The following is a 22,037-nucleotide window of genomic DNA, read 5'->3' on the forward strand; positions in this document are numbered from 1 at the left end:
TGCCCCCCCCCCCCATACAGATTTTTAAATTAGATGGTTTTGCTACACAAGTGATGTCTATTGAGAGTACAGTTCTCATCCCATGGGATTTGGTATAATACAAACCACCTGAACCTTTTTTTTTTTTTGTCTATTTGTAAACAGATGGAATTTTTCTGGGAGATTTGTTTCTTCCTCTTGGAAAAAAAAATCCAAATGCTTATATTTGTATGGTTAGTCAGATAATTTTCTCATGTGATTCCAGATACAAAATGCTGGGATGAGAGGGAGGAGTTAAGGAAGTCTATTTTAGCTGCCATGTCTGATCCCCATCTGTAGCAAGGAAAAGCTTTGAGGTTACCCCTCCAAATGAGCGACATTTTCTCCTGGCCTTGTTTGGCTGGTTAATGTAGCTTTAGACTATCCTCATTCATCATCTCACTTATGTACTTCCTCTTCAGCCATGCTGGAATCAATCAATTAAGTAATAAGGAATTACTAAGTACCGGGCAGGAAACAGGCCCTGGCTGAACATTAGGGACACAAAATTGAAAGGGAAATCAGTCCTTGTCCTCTAGGAGCTTGGGTTCTAATGGGAGAAATAGCATGCACATAAGTAGGCATATATATATATATATATATATATATATATATATATATATATATATATATATATATATATATATATATGACACATACAAAGCAGAAGTAAAGGGAAGGGGAAGGAAAGAACTGGAAAGGCCTCCTTTGGAGGATGCCATTTGAAATGAATCTTGAAGGAATCCAGATTCTAGGTCCAGTTCAGAGAGCATTCTAAGCCTCAATCAGTCATGGCAAAGTTATAGAGAGGAGAAATTAAGTGTCCTGTGTGGGTGACTGCAAGGAGATCATTATGGTATATAATGTAAATGTACATATTGTCTTCATATTTATTTATCTTTAAATGTCTTCTATAACATGTTTATGTATGTATACATATACCTCTCTTGAGCTATGAACTTTTTATTATTCTTCTAAATATCGTCTATGTTTGTCAGTTGGAAATCAGGAGACCTCATGTTCTTGAATTCAAATCTGGCTTCAGACACTTATTAGGTATGTGACGCAGGGCAAGTCCTTAATCCTGTTTGCCTCAGTTTCCTCATCTGTAAAATAAGCTGGAGAAGAAAATGTCAAACCTTTCCAATGAAGAATCACATCACAATCACAATGTCCACATCTATGTCTCCATCTACAAACTAAGACTGTGAGCGACATCATGGATGCTTTTTATAGCACGTGGAATCAGAAACTTTGGTTTGAAGCCAGGAGAAGGAGCTTAGAATGTTAGAGCTGGGAGGGAGCTCAGAAATTAGTCCTACTAAATTACAAGGGAAAGGAGAAAGGAATAAGCGTTTATAGAATACCCATGATGTTCTAGGCATGTGCTTTACAAATATTATCTAACTTTACCCTTATTACAATCAGGCAAGGTAGATGCCATTCGGCTGCCCATTTTACAATTGGGAAAACTGAGGGAGGTGGGGTTAAGTGATTTGCCCAGGGTCACACAGCTAGTAAGTACCTGAGGCTGGATTTGAATTCAGGTCTTCCTAATTCCAGGTCCATTGTTCTAGCCATGCACCACTCTGCTTGTCTTATAAAATATAAAGATCCAGATAGGACTTAAATCTGTTTCCTGTCCAGTTCATCTCACACTGTAATATTTCCCTTCATTTTTACTAGCTGCATGATCTTGGGCAAGCCACTGAACCTTGCTGTTTCAGTCTCTTTATCTTTAGCTAATACTTTAGACTATCAAAGACAGCATTTGTATTTGTCTAATTCATTTCATTATGTTTACACATACACACAGTTTATTGAAATGTTAGAGAAAGAAAAGGAGGGAAAATATTGGTTTTTGAATGAGGATCTTGGCTTAACTTCCAGCCTGGCCACTCATTATCTTTCTGATGTTGGGGCAATTATTTAACCTCCCTCAACCTCAATTTCCTTATCTGTAAAGTGGGGGATGAGAGGAGACGAAAAGGAGACAGTATGGTACAGTGGGAGAAACACTGGATTTGGGTTCAAATCCTACCTCTAGTTCCTATGATCTTGGGCAAGGATCTTTCCTTATCAATAAAATGAGGAGGCTGGAGTGTATAGCCTTTAAGGCCTTTCTAGTTCTATATCTATAATCCTATTATGGTTGAATTCCGTAATATCCTGTGAAGACAGAGGAGGAAGGATAGATATAAAAAGAGAATGATGAAATTTCCATTAAGGTAGTCCAATATATGTAGAACTGCAAACAAAAAGGAGAAATCACCTGCTCGTCATTTGGAGATGACCCTAAGTTGTGAGAGATCAGGGTGAGTTTGAGAAAGATGATGAGTGCAGTTCTTTCTTATCTCTGATCTCATTTATTTGTGGCTTATCCCTATGAGAGAGGGGTCAGCAGAAATCATCCTGTTTTACAGATGAGGAAACTGAGATCCAGACAGTTTACATGCTTTGTCCCAGTCATATGATACACTGACTGGGACTCTGGGTTCTTGAGTCCATCTCACCCAAAGGGCTCTTTGTCACTTCCCAGCAAAAGAAGCTACTTGACTGCATCTGCTGATGACAATAAGATGTGATTTAGGCTGGCACTCAGATGCTGCTGCATTTCCATCAGCAAGAGATCAGCCTGTCCTTGTCCTTTTAGTTGGCCTCTGTCTTGGAGATTGCCCTCTTTTCCGTCTTCCGCTCATTTCCTCAGTTCATCTGGCCCCTTTGTGCCTTTCTGGATGGCCAGTCATTCAGTCCTTTCCATCTCATCTTCTCCACACTGACTCCTTAATTAGGAGTGTGATAATCGCTCTGCCGAGGAACTGCCTCTGGACAGCTCCTGTTGGCTGTCTTGTCAGAAGTGTTGCTATATTTTCCCCTTTTGCCAAAATACTTGGGCATTTATTTTTACATTTCTGTCACAAGAAGCAGATTGAACATGTACCTGAAAAGATATTGAGCCAATTATTTAATCTTTCTCAACCTCAATTTCCTCATCTGTAAAATGAGGGATTAGAGGAAACAAATAGGAGGCAATAAACATGGTACCATGGAAGGAAAGGAGGTTTCTTCAGTTCATAGTAAGTGATCTCCGACCTTATATTTCTTCACTCTCTACTCCAATTTTGTGGAACTTCTCCCCACTCTCTAAAAAGCTTCTTCCACCTGGGGCTACCTCAGAGATTGGCCTTGGCCTTTATGACTTGCTAGTGGAGAGTTTGGGCAATGATTTATTAATTTTGCTTAGAGTCAGTATGAGGCAAGGAACAGAGGGCTGACACCAGAGCCAAAATAACCTGAGTGCAAGTCCAATTTCTTATACATGTTGACTGTGTGACCCAAGGAAGGTCATTTAACCTTTCAGTGTCCCCAGGCTTCTTTTTAAGAATGTAAATCTCAAAATGATCCTGATAGATTAATATTTCCTCCTGGGGAATTCTGAAAACAAATGAAATCACAGTGTGATTAACAAAATACATATCTTGAACCTTTAAGGAAGGTTCTGCTCTGACCCAGAAAGTCCAGATACAGCTTTCTGGGAGTCATGTGGCCCAATGGGATGGACATATAGACATCATTTCACAAATTATAGACTCTTTATGGTTTCATTACTTAGTTGGAAGCTGTGGTACCAAACCAATGCATAATCCAATTTTTTGGCCCTATAATGCATTATATGATTTATTTTTTATTTTAATAGTTTTTTATTTTTACAAATACATGCAAAGACAATTTTCAACTCCATTTTGTAAAACCTTGTGTTCCAAAATTTCCCCCCTCCCTCCCACCATCCCCTACTATAGATAGCAACTAATTCAATGTAAGTTAGACATGTACAATTCTTCTAATATATTTCCATATTTTTCATGCTGTGAAAAAAATTAGATCAAAAAGTGAAAAAAAAACATGCAAATAACAACAAAAAATGAAAATACTAGGCTTTGATCCACATTCAGTCTCCATAGTTATGATTTATTTTTGTAGCAAATTAATCTCATTACTTCTACTTGATAAGAACTCATTGATTCATTCAACAACAATTTACTAAGTAAGGTGCTTAGTGTTTTACTAAGGTTCAAAGAAAGGATTGATGTAAAGGGCTGAAACTCTGAGTTGATGCACTGGAATCAGACAACCAAGCACTTAAGGCTAATTACCTATTGGACAATAGCATTCTCTATTAGCATATGCTTGGACAATGGTCCTTCCCACTATTCTGTGCTGGCTCGATATTTTGGTGTATACAGATAATTGTAGGAGGCTTTAGGGGGTAGAGTAAGACAAGTCAGAGTTACTTTTGAGATAGACTAGGAAAAGGGAGGTAGTGGAGAGTTTGTGTCCATTCTCTTCAGTCTCTCCCTAAAGACCAAGGACTTTTGCTTATCCTGACTCCAGCTGATTCTAAACATCCAGGTTGCTAACCCGGACTTTACAGATTGACAATCTAGGAAGAGAGTTCAGTGTCTATAATGTGATAAGTGCCATAAGAAAGGGACAAGCAATGGGTTAGAGTAGATAATAGGAAAGAGAGATTACTTCTAACTGGGGGGGTTGCTCTATGAATTAGGGAAGACTTCATAAGGAGGTAGTATCTGAATGGGCCATTTGAGAATGGATCAGATTTTAACATTATTGGTGCTGTCTCAAGCATAGTAATGGCCCAGATGCACAGCTTTTGCAGAGAAATCAGGCTTAAATGCAAATTTAATGCAAATATCCCCAGGAAAGGTAATATATGTCACAAAAAAGTATAAATGATTGATAGCATGTTTTTGTCATGAAAGTACTTTTGGGGGGGCCTAGGTGGGAATAAAAGGAAAATAGAAAGCACTAAAGTTGGTAAAGGGTTGTATGGAGTAAAGAGAAAGTCTTAGCAAAAAGAAAATTCATGTTCATTCTAGACAAATATTTTGTCTAGAATGGACTCTTGGGTAGCTAGCTGTTTCAGTGAATAGAACAGGAAGACTCATCTTCCTGAATTCAAATCTGGCCTCAGATACTTATTAGCTATGTGACTCCAGGCAAGTGCCTTAACCCTGTGTGCCTTAGTTTCCTCATCTATAAAGTGAACTGGAGGAGGAAATGGCAAACCATTTCAGTATCTTTTCTAAGAAAACCCCAAGTGGAGTCAGGGAGAGCCAGACATGATTGAACAACAAAATGGGCTCTGTAAACAAGACCAAGTACTCTCATAAGGGCTGACATTTATATAACACTTTAAGATTTAAGAGGACCTTGATAACCTGGAGATTATCCAGGGAAGGCATCCAGGATGGGGAGGGATCTTAAACATCTAGAGATGGTTAGTCTGGAGAGAAGACTTAGGAAGGAATATGGGGATGGTCTTCAAGTATCTGAAGATCTATCATGTGGAGGAAAAACTAGATTTGTTCTGCTTGATTTCACAGGGCAAAAACAGGAGCAAAGGGTGCAAGTTGTAGAGAGGTTAATGTAGGCTCATGTCAGGAAAACCCTTCCTAGCAATTAGAACTGTCTGAAATTGGAACAGAAGCATTAATGGGCTCCTCCTCTTTGGGGCTCTTTTTAAAGAGCTGGATGATAATGGAGATTCCTTTCATATATGTGTTCTGGACTTTATATAACACTTTGGATGGGACTTTATATAACACAACACTTTGGACTACTACTGACATCCTTTATAACTCTCAAATCTTGTGATTCTATGAAGAATTCCAAAGCATTATACAGACATTATTTCATTCACTGAGTATTATTATACCTATTTTCAGATGAGCAAACAAGGAGAGATTAAACGCTTTGACCATGTCCTACACCTAGTAAATGTCCAAGATAAAATCTGAACCTAGACCTCCCATGATTTCCTTCCACTCCACCTGTCTGTCTTTCTAGACAATATCATTTGGTGGGTCTTTTGGACAGTTGACAGGGACTTAGAAATGCTCTGAGGAGAATAAAAGTATAAGGGAACATAAAAAAATCACTCCAAGACATTTGCAGAGAATAAATAACTTGAATCTCCTATCACATAGACCCTTAGTCTAGACATGTCTTTGCCTGTTTTCTGATTGACAAGGATGGAAAGTGCCGAGGAGAAAGAAAGAAACAAGATGGCAGGAGGGGGGAAGATGGGGCTCTGGATTCCCCAATTTTTCTTCTCTGAGCATTGCAGAAGGGCAGCCCCTGGTTCTCTCTTAATTCAAGGAGCTGATCTCCCTGGCAGCTCCTCAGCTGGAGAGCAGAAAACAAATGGAGCATGAAAAAAAATTCCTCTAAAATAATTACAGGTTACAACAAATCAATTGGAACTGTGTAAATAGCCTTCAGGCAGGTAGAAGACACTGTGTTCTTCAGCTTAACACACAATCCTCCCTTGGCTGCCTCCCTTTCTGCCTTGGCTGCCCACCTCCAGCCCTCCTCCTGTGGGAGCCACTAGGTTGAGTAGAGGAGGAGGATGAAATCCTGCAGAGCTTTTAGGTGCCAAAGGCACATAGGAATAAAGGGAAAAGGGGGGGTTTAGAGGCAGAAGACCTGATTTTACTACATACTTCTGCATGATGTTGACTGAGTCATTTTCCATCTCAGAGATTTCTGCATTTGGAAAATTAGAGTTACATTTAGATCAGGGCTTCTTAAACTTTTTCCACTTGTGCCTTCTTTTTGCCTGAGAAATTTTTACATGACCTCAGATATATAGATATTGTGGAATATATCTGTAGATATAAATAATATATAGATAGTTATATAGGTACTATGGAATATATCTATATCTGTAGATATAGATAATAAATAATAAATAGATAGATATATAGGTATATACATATACCAATCAAACATTTGTTCATAATAAATAATAATTTCACAATCCACACATTCAATTAAAATCCCCATAAGGGGTCTCGAACTACAGTTTAAGAAGCTGGGCCCTAGATCAGGGGTTCTCAACCTGGTGTCTGTGGAATTTGTTTTTTTTAATATTTGGATAAATATTTTGGCCTTTATGGTTTCCTTTATAACACTCCATATTTTATTTTATGTAAAAATGTTTTTATAAGGAAATGATTTATAGACTTCCCCAGATTTTTAGAAGAGTCCATGATACAAGAAAGGTAGATTAGATTATCTCATGAGTCTCTTTTCTAAATCTCAAATATGATAAGTACAAGGTTTCTTCCAGCCCTGATGCTTGAACATAGTGGGAGATAAAAGGGAAATTGGTATGGGGGGCTTCAGTGTTTACTGGGTAAGTTCAAAGCAGAGTGGGACAGGGTAAAAGCTAGGAAGGACTTGAAAGAAGGTGTATGTTGTATTATTTTGAGGGAGAATGGAGATTGTTGGGTGAGAGAGGAATGGGGTTGAGGGCAGAACCTATTGAAAACAATTATTTCTCTCTCAACTATTCCTTCAATAGTTATTCATAGAATATATTCTAAGGGCAAGGTCTTTTGCTAAGCTATAGGAGAATCAGAGAAAAATAAGAAAGGATCTGTGCCCTTAGAGACACAGAGTTCTTTCTATATGAATCCTTTTCTAATATTCCTAGCTGCTAAAAGATCCTCCACCCCCAAATTTTCCTTATACTTATTTTGTATACATATACATATATGTGGAGATAGATAATACATAATTATAGGTAAATATAATATCTCCATCAATAGCGTGTGTGTATGTGTGTGTGTGTGGAAGAGAATAAGCATTTATTAAGCATGTTCTATGTTTCAGGCAGAGTGCTAAGGAATTTTAATTATTACTTACAAATACTGGTCTTATTTGATCCTTGTAAAAATTCTGGGAGTCATTTTACAATTGGAGAAACTGAGGCAGAGAAGGTTTAAGTGCTTTGCTCAGGATCACACAGCTCATAAGTGTCTGAGTTTAGATCTGAATTTAGATCTTCCAGTCCCAGGGCTCTTTCTTTTTTTTTTTTTTTTTTTAATTTTTTATTTTATTTTATAATTATAACATTTTTTGACAGTACATATGCATGGGTAATTTTTTACAACATTATCCCTTGCACTTACTTCTATTCAGATTTTTTCCCTTCCTCCCCCAACCCCCTCCCCCAGATGGCAAGCAGTCTTATATATGTTAAATATATTACAGTATAATTTAGATACAATATATGTGTGTAGAACCGAATTTTTTGTTGCACAGGAAGAATTGGATTCAGAAGTTAGAAATAACAGTTTACATTCATTTCCCAGTGTTCCTTTTCTGGATGTAGCTGGTTCTGTCCATCATTAATCAATTGGAATTGGATTAGCTCTTCTCTATGTTGAAGAAATCCACTTCCATCAGCATACATCCTCGTACAGTATCATTGTTGAAGTGTATAATGATCTTCTGGTTCTGCTCGTTTCACTCAGCATCAGTTGATTTAAGTCTCTCCAAGCCTCTCTGTATTTATCCTGTTGGTCATTTCTTATAGAACAATAATATTCCATAACATTCATATACCATAGTTTACCCAACCATTCTCCAATTGATGGACATCCATTCATCTTCCAGCTTCTAGCCACTATGAAAAGGGCTGCCACAAACATTTTGGCACATACAGGACCCTTTCCCTTCTCTAGTAGTTCCTTGGGGTATAAGCCCAGTAGTAGTATGGCTGGGTCAAAGGGTATGCACATTTTGATAACTTTTTGGGCATAATTCCAGATTGCTCTCCAGAATGGTTGGATTCTTTCACAACTCCACCAACAATGCATCAGTGTCCCAGTTTTGCCACAGCCCCTCCAACATTCATCGTTATTTGTTCCTGTCATTTTAGCCAATCTGACAGGTGTGTAATGATACCTCAGAGTTGTCTTAATTTGCATTTCTCTGATCAATAGTGATTTGGAACACTCTTTCATATGAGTGGAAATAGTTTTAATTTCATCATCTGAAAATTGTCTGTTCATATCCTTTGACCATTTATCAATTGGAGAATGGCTTGATTTCTTATAAATTAAAGTCAATTCTCTGTATATTTTGGAGATGAGGCCTTTATCAGAACCTTTAACTGTAAAAATTTTTTCCCAATTTGTTACTTCCCTTCTAATCTTGTTTGCATTAGTTTTGTTTGTGCAGAAACTTTTTAATTTGGTGTAATCAAAATGTTCTATTTTGTGATCAATAATGGTCTCTAGTTCTCCCTTGGACACAAACTCCTTCCTCCTCCACAAGTCTGAGAGGTAAACCATCCCATGTTCCTCCAATTTATTTATTATTTCATTCTTTATGCCTAAATCTTGGACCCATTTTGATCTAATCTTCGTATGTGGTGTTAAATGTGGGTCCATGCCTAGTTTCTGCCATACTAATTTCCAGTTTTCCCAGCAGTTTTTGTCAAATAATGAATTCTTATCCCAAAATTTGGGATCTTTGGGTTTGTCAAAGATTAGATTGCTATTTTTATTCACTATCTTGTCCTGTGAACCTAACCTATGCCACTGATCAACTAGTCTATTTCTTAGCCAATACCAAATGGTTTTGGTGACTGTTGCTTTATAATATAGCTTTAAATCAGGTACACTTAGACCACCTTCCTCTGACTTTTTTTTCATTAGTTCCCTTGCAATTCTCGACCTTTTATTCTTCCATATGAATTTTGTTGTTATTTTTTCTAGGTCATTAAAATAGTTTCTTGGGAGTCTGATTGGTATAGCACTAAATAAATAGATTAGTTTGGGGAGTATTGTCATCTTTATTATATTCGCTCGGCCTATCCAAGAACATTGAATGTCTTTCCAATTATTTAAATCTGACTTTATTTTTGTGGCAAGTGTTTTGTAATTTTGCTCATATAATTCCTGACTCTCCTTTGGTAGATATATTCCCAAATATTTGATACTATCGACTGTTATTTTGAATGGAATTTCTCTTTGTATCTCTTGCTGTTGGATTGTATTGGTAATGTATAAAAATCCTGAGGATTTATGTGGATTTATTTTGTATCCTGCGACTTTGCTAAAATTCTGAATTATTTCTAATAGCTTTTTAGCAGAGTCTTTGGGGTTCTCTAAGTATACCATCATGTCATCTGCGAAAAGTGACAATTTGATTTCTTCATTTCCTACTCTAATTCCTTGGATCTCTTTCTCGGCTCTTATTGCCACGGCTAGAGTTTCTAGTACTATATTGAATAGTAATGGTGATAGTGGGCAACCTTGTTTCACTCCTGATCTTACAGGGAAAGGTTCTAGTTTATCACCATTACATATGATGTTTACTGAAGGTTTTAAATATATGCTCCTTATTATTTTAAGGAATAGTCCATTTATTCCTATACTCTCAAGCGTTTTTAGTAGGAATGGATGTTGGATTTTATCAAATGCCTTTTCTTCATCTATTGAGATGATCATATGGTTTTTATTAATTTGATTATTAATATGGTCAATTATACTAATAGTTTTCCTAATATTAAACCATCCCTGCATTCCTGGTATAAATCCCACTTGGTCATAGTGTATTATCCTGGGGATGATTTTCTGAAGTCTATTTGCTAATATCTTATTTAAGATTTTAGCATCAATATTCATTAAGGAAATTGGTCTATAGTTTTCTTTCTCAGTTTTCGATCTACCTGGTTTAGGTATCATTACCATGTCTGTGTCATAGAAGGAATTTGGTAGGACTCCTTCAATCCCTATTTTTTCAAATAGTTTACATAGCATTGGAGTTAGTTGTTCTTTAAATGTTTGGTAGAATTCACCTGTAAATCCATCTGGTCCTGGGGACTTTTTCTTAGGAAGTTGGTTAATAGCTTGGTCTATTTCTTTTTCTGAGATGGGACTATTTAGACTACTTACTTCTTCCTCTGTTAATCTGGGCAAGCTATATTTTTGAAGGTATTCTTCCATTTCATTTAAGTTATCGAATTTATCGGCATAAAGTTGAGCAAAGTAGCTCCTAACTATTGTTCTAATTTCCTCTTCATTAGTGGTGAGTTCACCCTTTTCATTTTCAAGACTATCAATTTGCTTTTTCTCTTTCCTTTTTTTAATCAGGTTTACTAAGGGTTTGTCTATTTTGTTGGTTTTTTCATAATACCAACTCTTAGTTTTATTAATTAATTCAATAGTTTTTTTACTTTCAATTTTATTAATCTCACCTTTTATTTTTTGAATTTCAAGTTTTGTGTTTGTCTGGGGGTTTTTAATTTGTTCCTTTTCTAGCAATTTTAGTTGTAAACCCAATTCGTTGGCCCCAGGGCTCTTTCTACTGTGACAACTACCTTGATAGTATAGACTTCTTGAAGGAAAAGATTATTTTATTTTTTGTCTTTGGATCCTCTGCACCTAAAATAAAGCCTGGCTTTAGAGGAGTCACTGAAAGAAATAGCCATTGATTATTGGGTGATATTACTCCTAAGGTAATTAAAAAAGCCCAGGTGATAGACTTGGGAGGTTTGGGTGTGAATCCGTTGGACTCCTTTTCCTTTCTAAATCTATGATTCCACCAAAGTTTTAGCATTGGTCACTAATCAATAATCAATCGGTTAAATGCTTAATATATGCCAGACACTGTAATAATGATGGGATAAAAAGGGCTTCAAACAAGTCCAGTCACAGTCCCTGTTCCCAAGAAGCAAACTTTCTAGGTTTATACAAGATATATACAGAATATATGGAAATAATATGAAAGAAGAAGCCATTAGCAGCTGGGGGTGAGAAGAATTTGCATATTTTTGTTGAGTCCTGAAGAAAGTCAGAAGAAGCAAGAGGTCAAGGTGAGGGGGATCAAGCATTTAGACATGGGAGACCACTTTTCCAGGGCATGGGGATGGGGGTAAATTTAAAGAGGGGAGTAAATTATAAAATATGAAGGGACTGGGTTACAGTGACATTAAATATCGAACAAAGGGGGTATAGTTGATCCTGGAAGAAATAGAGAACCAATAGCTCATTAGTATGATTGTATGTATGTGTGTGAGACATCGTCATATATGTGATTTTTAAAATTGTCAGGCCCAGGGTTAAGTGCATTACAACATATTTTTGATTTAAAAAATCATTCTGGTAGACAAGTAGAGGATGAATTAGAGATGCTTTGCTGAAATTAATATGCACTAGTTCAGTGACATTCCTCTGATTTAATGGAGGAAAAGGAAAGGAGGAAAATGGTAGAATCCTTCATTTTCCATCATGTTTCTAAGGTAAATTAAGGTAAATTGTGAAAAGAGATGGATTCAGAACTCAGAAGATCTGTGTTCAAGTCCTGACTAACAAATTGGCCCTATGCCCTCAAGGTAGGCTCAGCCTCTCAGTGTTTTAGTCTAGGCAACTTCCAAGACTTTGAATGGCAGAGAAGGTACTGATCAGCATTGGGGAAAGGAATTACTTTATCCAGGGAATTCCACAAATCAATGAAATCTCAGGTCTAGTACCTATCCTAAAATAGTAACTTTTTTGCAAAGTTTCTCTCTTTCTTTCCCAGATGGGAGCATCTCTGTCAGCCTTGTCTGTAGGTCAACCTTCTGGCTCAACAGAGACTTAAGTCAGACTTTGGAGCAGAAGCCTGATCCAAGTTGCTGAGTAGGGAGGTGACATACTCACATCCACACATTTAAAAATCACTGTGGCTTTTAGTGGTTATGGACTGGAGTGAGGAAGAGACTTGAGACAGAGGGGCCAGTTAGAAAGCTATATTGCAATATCCTACAAGAGAGGTAGTCAAAATTTGAATGAGAGTAGTAGCTTTGAATGAAGAAAAGAAAATGAATAAAGGTAACATATAAGTGTAGAAATGATAGCTTGAAGACAGAAAAGAAAGTGGTGACCACAAGAAGCCAGCACTAAGAACAAATAATATCTGATCTACTTTTACTTTTTAGACTACTATGACAGAAGAAGAAATGAGCTCACCTCAAAGTTAGGAAGATTTAGATTCAATTCTACTTCTGTTATAATACTGGATGTATGGTCCTGGACAAATCACTTAACAAATCAGTGTTCTAGACAACTGTCTAAGACTAATCTGCAGAGAAGTTACCAATCTGTACTAGTAAAGGGAATTTATTAACCCAAGAGTTCCTTATACCAATGATATCACAGATCCTACTCCTACTGAACCAGATAATATTTGTAAAGTCCTTGATGTAGTGACTGGCACAGAACAGGCACTTAATAAATGCTTGTGACTTTCCTTTTCCTCCCTTAAATCAGAGGAATGTCACTGAACTAGTGCATATTAATTTCAGCAAAGCATTTGCTGAAGTTTCTCATGATATTCTTATGATGAGGGATATTCCCAGAAACTACTGGACTATGATGACTATGGAAGAGAGATTGAGAGTGATGACCTTGTACAATTTCGATTCACTTAAATTCAATAAACACATAAGTAAATAAATTTCCTGTGATGTCATCGGTCTTTTTTCCAAAAAAAAAGATGAACAGCAAAAGTAATTCTATACTGAAATCTAATTGAAAATTGCCATTACTTAGAGGCAATACAAAATTCCCTTTCCTTTTATCACATATTCTAGAACATAAGTTTCTTTTTCCTAGCATATTTGCAAGGAAGAACAGCATTAGCAGAAATGCCAAATTTCAGATAATCAAAGGTATATCTAAAGCTGAAGTTATTGACTTTTTTTTTAAGTGTCCTAGACCTTTTGGGAGACTGATGTTGCCTATGGCTCTCTTCTAAGAATTATATTTTTAATAATTGAGATTAGTGAAAGGAAAAACATAATTTTTCCAAACCAAATTCATGGAACTTCTAAATCTATTCATAAACTCCCCCATTCCCACTTCAAGGAAATCTAGAGTTAAAAGAATAGCCTCCAACCTCCCTAAATTATTCTCACTAGAGTTCTGCTTGAAAGGCTGTCTTATTTGTTTTCAGAAGTCCCCCAAGACAATTTGTGATTGACCAATTCAGTTTCTATGGATAAAATATATTAGTTCTGTTATAATCTCAATCAAAAAACCTCTTGGTTGATGGCCTGCTTTTCAGCCTCCAAAGTCACCTACTTAGAGCTCCTTGAGCAAAATCTAATTAGAAGATCTTGTCCCTTCCCCAAGGGAAGACAGCATGTGACTCTTACAAGAGATGGGGATGGGACCTGTAATTTCATTGGTTATAAGGAACTCCCAAATGAGGAATTTCTCATTACCAATTTAGGTCGACATCTTTGGAATTTAATCTTAGTTGCCTGATGCACTGAAAGTTATCAGATGTGAGACTTGAACCCAGGGTTTTGAGGCTAATTTTATATTCATTGTACTAAGATGCTTCTGACTACTACTACTACTACTAATAATAGCACCATCAAGAACAATTCATATTTACATATAACATTTTAAGGCTTATAACAAGCACTATGCTGTAGTAGTTAGAAAGCTGACCTTGGAGAAAGGAGACTATTAAATGTCTTTGAAACATCCTGGCTATGAGACTTAGAGCAAATAACTATCTTTCAGTACGGAAGATCACTCTCTAAGACTATCTGCTATGTCTCCACACATATAATTGATGTAATACTGTTTTCCTTCTCAATGGGTGAGGAAATGACTTGGCAAATGGGAAAGAATTTGGAATGCAAAGTTTAAAAAATGAATATCAATGAATAACATTTAATGTGTTATATTTGTAATATGTCATTAAAGATATAACATATATCTAGATATTTTCTTCTACAGATCTTCTAAGATACAGAACTATTTAAAATGGGTTAAAAGTATTTTTTCAATCGTTAAAATAAGCTACATAAAATTGCAAAAATAGTTAAAATAAAATATATATTTATTTTAAAATGCTATGTGCTATAGACAAATTGCAGATGTCAACAATGATTTTCACTGGGATTTCTCTACATCAATGAAATCATAGTATTTCCCTTCTTGTCAGAAGGCTTATAAAGCATTTTCTTTTCTTTTTTTTATTATAGCTTTTTATTTACAAGATATATGCATGGGTAATTTTTCAGCATTGACCCTTGCAAAACCTTCTCTTCCAATTTATAAAGCATTTTCTTTATGACAGTCCTGTGAAGTAGATTGTATACAGATTATCCTCATGTTACAGATGAGAAAACGTAAGCTTGAGAAGTGAATTTTCTTGCTTACAGCTCCACAGTTAGGTAATATGAGACAGGATTTGAACTCTGGTCTCTTGACCAGAAACAAACTGAGCTGTCCTGCACTGAAAGGTCAGCTTTCTTCCCATTATTCATAATATAGCATTCCATGAACCACCACTGGTTATGATCTCTAATGAACTAAGACATATTCCTTCAGCAAAGCTTTCAAAGACTTCCCTTTTCCCCTTCAAGAAGTGATTTATTTTACTTGCAAACTGGACCATGACACAGCCCTTTAAGCTGAGGAAAAAGACAGTGGCAAATCAGCAATTTCACAAGGCCTAATGCAGCACATCTGTTTTCTCTCTCAATTCTAGCAAATTTGTGGTTGGTTGGACAAGTATCTCATTATCTAGTAAAATCATAATTCTAATAATTTGTTTAGTACCTACTATGTTCTAGGCACTGTGCTGAGCTCTTTATAAATACTATCTCATTTGATTTTCACAATGGCTCTGGAACGCAGGTGCTGTTTTGATCCCCGTTTTACAATTGAGCAAACTGAGTCAGGCAGAGATTAAGTGACTTGTGCAGCATCGTACCTCTAACCAGTAACTATCTGGGGCCAGATATGAATTCAGTTCTTGACTCTAGGCTCAGGATAACATGCCACAGGGATCTGTCTCTGAACCTGACCAAAGAGAGATTCCCCACCCCCCCTCAATCACTTATATGGAAGATATGTCTGTTAAGTTTATGGTTGATGCAAATTGAGAGGGAGACTTGGGTATTGTGTAGATGATGTTGGGCCTAAAATCTTGAGGGTCTGAGTTCCCATCCTTAATTGTATGATAAGGGACAAGTCACTTAATCTCTCTAAGCCTCAGTTTTGGTCATCTGGGACAATAATGCCAGGATCACCCGCCTCAAGGGGTTTTTGTGAGGCTAAAATGAGATAATGTAAGTAAAGTGCTTTGCAAAGCTTAAAGCCCTGTATAAATGTCAACTATTATTGTCTCCATATGTGGAACGAGAGCCAAGAGCAACAAGATGAAATTTAACAACGACTAATGTAAAGTTCTGCATTAAGGTATAAAAAAATCAATTACTCAATATTAGTTGGGGGGGAGACCTGGCTTGACATCAGTATGTGTGAAGAATTCATCGCATGAATCAGGATGTGACACAGAACTTAAAAAAAAGCAAATGTAACCTCAGACTGCAATAAAAGGAGCACAGGGTACAAAAGGAGGGACTGGCAGATCTGCTGCCCTCTGCTCTGGTCAGTCCAGGTCTGGAGGGTTGGGTCTCCCATGATTTTTACAGATAGAGAAACTGAGACTCAACAGCTTCAGACAACTTATTCAGGTAGCAAATGTCAGAAGTAAACATGAATCTAAGCCCTCTGACTCCTCCATTGAGATAATTTCCTTCCATTCTACTATGATCAGACTGACTTTAGGAACTCTAATTCTTGTAGGTGATAAAACTGAATCTCATTCTAATTTAGTATTCTGCAAAGATCTGTATAGTTTTTATCATTCAGTCATTTCCATTTACTACCTGAATAAGTTGTCTGAAGCTGCTGAGTCTCAGTTTCTCTATCTGTAAAAATCAAGGGATTGGGCTAGATGGCCTTGGAGGCTCCTTTCAGTTCGCAGTCTATGAGCTTATGATTATAATAACATTCTCCATGATCATAAGAGATGGTATTTCTAGAATACTTTACACACCTGGAGAGGGACTTATTCAAGAGTACATAGCCAGGAGCATATTAGAATTGAGATCTGAACCTGGGACTTCCTGGCTAAAGGACCAGATTGTTCTCCACTGCTTTCTTTGGATGGAGAAACAACACACATGAAAAGAAAACAAAAGCTCAGCAAGAGGAAGCAAGCCATGTTAAGTGCAGATGAAAAGGGAATCCATGCTTCTGGGAGGTACGCGATACAAATATGGTGAAGGATGGATGAGGGAGGAATGTTTATAAGTGGATTAAAGCAGGGAAGATAAACCCAGTGGGATAGAACTTGGGGATGGAAAGAAGGCCCCTTGGACCTTGAATTCATCATTTAGATGTAAGTTGCTGAAACTTCAGGCTGGTCTGGGTGTTCAGCCCAGGTGGTCAGGCATCTAAAAGGCCCTGGAAGGAATCTCCAGAGACAGTCTCCTGCCTTGCTCCCAGGGTCGGTCATTAGGCATTCTAATTCTCAGAGAGAAGCTGCCACCAGGATCCTTGTAATGTTGAAAATTTGATGACTGTGAAAGGTTCCTTATACAAAGCTCCCAGGGAGAAGACAAGAGTTGTGTGAAGACATTTCCATCTAGAGACATGTAATTCAACAGAAAGTCCCTCATTCTCAGAATTTGGTCCCTTTCTCAGGTTGCCAGAATCCAACTCTAACACCTGGTCTCTGGTCTCTTGTCTTGTCTTCCTCTGCTTCGTGATCCTCATTCCTACCCCCAGGTGCAACCAATGGGTTCTAAGTGAGGGACTGGAATAATAGGATGGGCACGATACTGAAAAACCATAGGATTGGCTGTTGGAGGAGGAGCTGGCAGAGTAGACCACCCTCCTGGAAGTATGTGCTATCTGGTTCTGTTCTTTATGCTATTCCAAGGCCATCTTTTCATCCTCACACAACTGTAGAGCAGAGTTAGTCAGAGAGAACAGTGGGTGTGAGTTTATGCGCCCATCTTCCTGTCCCTATCTCCTCCCTAAGGAGAAACTACAGCTCAGGGCTTACACACTCACTCATAGGATTCCCTCTAGGCTCAGAGCCAACTCCCACGGGATCCTCAGAGGATGACTGACCTCTCCTCTTCTCAGTGATTTATGACTAACCTTGAGGAGTTGGAGTCTCTTTAAATTGTCACTCCCACTCTTTCGGGAATATATAGATATTTCACATATAATATTTCTTTGATTACCAATCAGATAGACATAATTAGCTGTTAAGAGAGGAGCATTTACTAAGATGGTATAGTAAGAGCAGTAGGTACAAAGGCATAAAAATCTATGATGCATTATCCCTTTGTATAGTCAAGGATCCTGGGGAGAGTGGGCTCAGACTTAGCATGAACAGGTGGCCAAAGCATTATTTCTCTTCATGGATTCCTCAGGAATATCCTCTTTGGTGGATGTTCTCTCTGCTGGGGTTCAAAGCTTCTGCAGAGTCCCAGGGATGTCTAGTTTGTCTCTGGTCCCTGACACAGATGCTGCCTTCAGCCACTGATATTGCAGGACATGAATACTGGTTTTTGTCCTTCATTCTCCAAGAAGACCATGACATCACAGAGGAGATACCATGAAATGCAAGTGAATTGGATTTAAGTGAGGGAGGGCTGTACAAAGTCACCTGTCTCACTTTCTTCTCCAGAGACAGCTGGGTCCAGTGGCCAGATATAGATCAGGATGATTGGACACTGCTACTAACATCAATAGGAAGCCCAAATCTTTAAAAGTTCACAGGCTCATACGCCAGTAGGAGTGAGGAGATAGAGACCCTCCTTTTCCCCTCCCCTTCCCATTTTCTCCCCTTTCCTCTTCCCCCTTCAATTTCTGCTCAGGTGCTCGATTTAAGTTATTCTACTACTATCTTGCTGCTACTGGAATTTGGAGTTCTGAATTAACTTACTCTCTCATATAAAGTCCCACAAGGCAATTTTCTTCAGTCAACTACCTGATGTTTCCTGTTTGGTGTTAGCTGCTTTCATTCAATTTGTACCCAGGCTAGGTGACACCTTTGATGGATGGATTGTTTCTATTACTCAATCAAAGAAGGATTCTAGTTGATAAAGGGCTTGGGGCATCTTGTTAGTTACCCTCATTGGAGTTGAAGGGTATGGGACGCCCCTCTTACAGCATATTACAGCTGGGAGACACTTTGAAGACCATTGAGTCCAACTTTCTAATTTTACTGAGAAAACAAAGATATAGAAAGTGGAAGGAACTCGTTCAGCATTTAGAAGAAGGAAACATCGGTGTCAGGATTGGAATCCAAATCCAGTCTCTTAGCCTAGATAAAGCTCTTCATACTATTATATCATGATGAAATGTAGCCCACACAGAGAAGACTCCCCTGGATATTTTGTGGCTGCTTGCCTATAACTTTCCCCTGCCATAACTGAGAAGAGAGGCAGGAAGACTCAGAATGTGACTGGATCTGGGTTCAAATTCTATTTCTATCACTTGTGTGTGACCATGAAAAATTCTCGTAACCACTCTGAGCTTCAGTTTCCTCATCTGTAAAATGGGAATAAAAAAATCATATGGTGTTGAGAGTCTTAAAATAATGTATATGAAGTGCTTTGTGAATGTTTAAGTGTCATATAAATGCTAAGTCTGTTATTTAGTCAGTCATGTCTGACTCTGCATGACTCTATTTGGAGTTTTCTTGGCAAAGAGGAATGCTTTGCCATTTCCTTCTCCAATTTATTCTACAGATTAGGCAAGGTTAAATGAATTGCCCAGGACTACAAAGTTAGTAAGTGTTTGAGGCTGGATTTGAACTCAGGTCACTCTTATCCATTTCACTATCTAGATGCCCCAAATTTAGTTAGGATTAATAAATATTTTTTATTACTGTGTGATTCCTAAAGGGAGCTGTCTGAATTGAATACGATATTGTGCTCCAGATACCAGGACAGAGTACAATGGGACTACATCCTCCCTCATTCTTCATGCTGTATTCCCTTCACTAATTATATATTGAGGACACAGAGACATTTGTGTTCACTCTTCCCTCTCCTTTAGATTTTGCTTCCTAGATGGCAGGTAGTCCAAAGCCTAACCAATCCTTCATTAATTATTCCCACTCTCATCTTGTTCCCACTCCTATCCAGTGTTCTGTATCATCCTAGAGGGATTGTAATTTACCTATCTCTATGAAGCTGAATATGGTAGCTAGATATCACAGTAAATAGAGTGCTGAGCCTGGAATCAGAAAGACCTGAATTCCAATTGAACCTCAAAAAATTATTAACGCTGTGACCCTAGACAAGTCATTTAGCCTGTTTGTCTCAGTTTCCTCAATTGTAAAATGGGGGTGAAAATAATAGTAACTACCTCCCAGGGTTTTTGTGAGGATCAAATGAAGTGTTTAGCAGAATGCCTGGAAGATAGCAGGTGCTTAATAGATATTTTTAAAAAAGAGGGTGAAGAAAAGGAAGAAGAAAATAAAGGAAGGAAGGAAAGAGGAAGGATAGTAAGGAAGAAAGAAAGGAAGGAAGGAAGAGAGGGAAAGAGAGAAGAAGAAAGGAAGATAAAAAGGAAGAGAAAGGAGAAAAATTAGAAAGGTAAGTAGAGAACAATGAGCGAAAAGAAGCGAATAATTTGAATTAATCAAGAAGTGAACTAATGAGAGAAACTTAGAAGTGACCTAGGTTGAGCAATTAGGAAAAAAGTGACCCATTTCAGGTTGGATTTGGGCTAAATAACTTCTAAATTCTTTTTCAACTACAGTGTTCTATGACTTTGGAAATAAGGATTATAGATCATAGATCTAGAAGAGACCTTAGAGGCTATTTGGTGTATACCCCCCGCCCCCACATTTTACAGATGAGGAAACTGAGGCTCAAGGGACTAGTCAAGTTACATAGCTAGTAAATATAAGAGGTATGAGTTGAACCTGGCCAGGGCTTCAGCTCCCACTCCACCACCCTGTTGCCCCTGAGCATTGGGGAATAGTTTGGGAGATCAGCCTTTGGGGAATTGACCAAATGAAGTTTGTTTGCTTATAGACTTGGGGATGAGTTTCCTTGGTGTGGGGAGAAGCAGACTGGATCCATGAAGAGATCCATACCTTACAGCTCAAGCTATACTCTATCACTGTGTTGTATCCCTATAATGTGCCAGCCTGTTTCTAGTAGATGCTTTGACACTTTACCACACAGTAAGACAGATTCTTACTCCCTAACTAGTCGGCTGAGTGCAGGCAGAGGTGGGTGGCTTGGAAGATTTAATGGGTCAGAATTGTGTTCCCAAGACCCCAGCTGGGAATCACGGTGGAACAGGGGAAAGGACCACCTGGAATCCATGTTTCATGGCAACTCTGGCATTTCTTCATAGCTGGACATGATTTGAGTTGGGAAAAAAGAGTACCCAAATTTTAGAATTAGAGAATCAGAATCATCAAAGGACTAATCCTAACTAGCCCTAATTCTAACTAGAGCCCAACTAGCCCTAACTAATCCTAACCAGCTCTAACTAGAACCTAACTAGCCCTAACTAACCCCCAATTAGATTCTAACAGAATCTTAACTAGCTTTAAATAATCTTAACTACAATTACCTGGGTGGTATACCTAAGAGGTACTGGGAAATATTTTCTCATTAGCAACGTATCTTCCCCATTAAGGTATGACTTTGGAGATTTATTTCTTTAGGTTAACCACTGCCCTCTCCCCGTGTCCTCTTTAAAATGCAAGCACTGCTGGGAACATAACACATTAAGTCCCTAACATCTCAGTGGGAATGAGGTTATGAGATATTAATAGCTCATATTTATATGGGCTTTTCAAAGCCTTTTTTAGAACCACCCCATGAAGTAGGTAGTGCTAATAATATTGTACCCATTTTACAGATGAAGAAATTGAGAAATAAAAATAAAACATGTTACCTACGGTGACACAGCTTAAGATACTAGTAGCCAATGCAAGTTTTTCTGTAAGACATACAGTGCTCTTTCCTCTCTACTTTTCTTCTCTTTTTGCAAGGGCTATTTCACGAGATAATGATATCCCCATTGCTAGAAATAGTCAGAGGTCAAGATGTAGAGAAGATTGCTGCACTATGTATTAGATGATCTCTAAAGTGCTTTCCAACTCTTAAGATTCTATGAATCTGTCTTTGTTGGGGAGCAGGGCCTTCTGGGTTACCCCTGAAATCAGACACCCTGAAAAAAAGGGTTTTTTGGCCTTCTTTTTTGGTGCAAAAACCATCCAACCTAACTACCTGACTGCCCGCAGAGCAAGGTCCTACAAATTGGGTCCTCTGGAATCAGGCTGACCCTTTGAATGTGTAGCTTTCC

This window comes from Sminthopsis crassicaudata, chromosome 4 (assembly GCF_048593235.1).
Source record: "Sminthopsis crassicaudata isolate SCR6 chromosome 4, ASM4859323v1, whole genome shotgun sequence".
In the NCBI taxonomy this organism is placed as follows: Eukaryota; Metazoa; Chordata; class Mammalia; order Dasyuromorphia; family Dasyuridae; genus Sminthopsis; species Sminthopsis crassicaudata.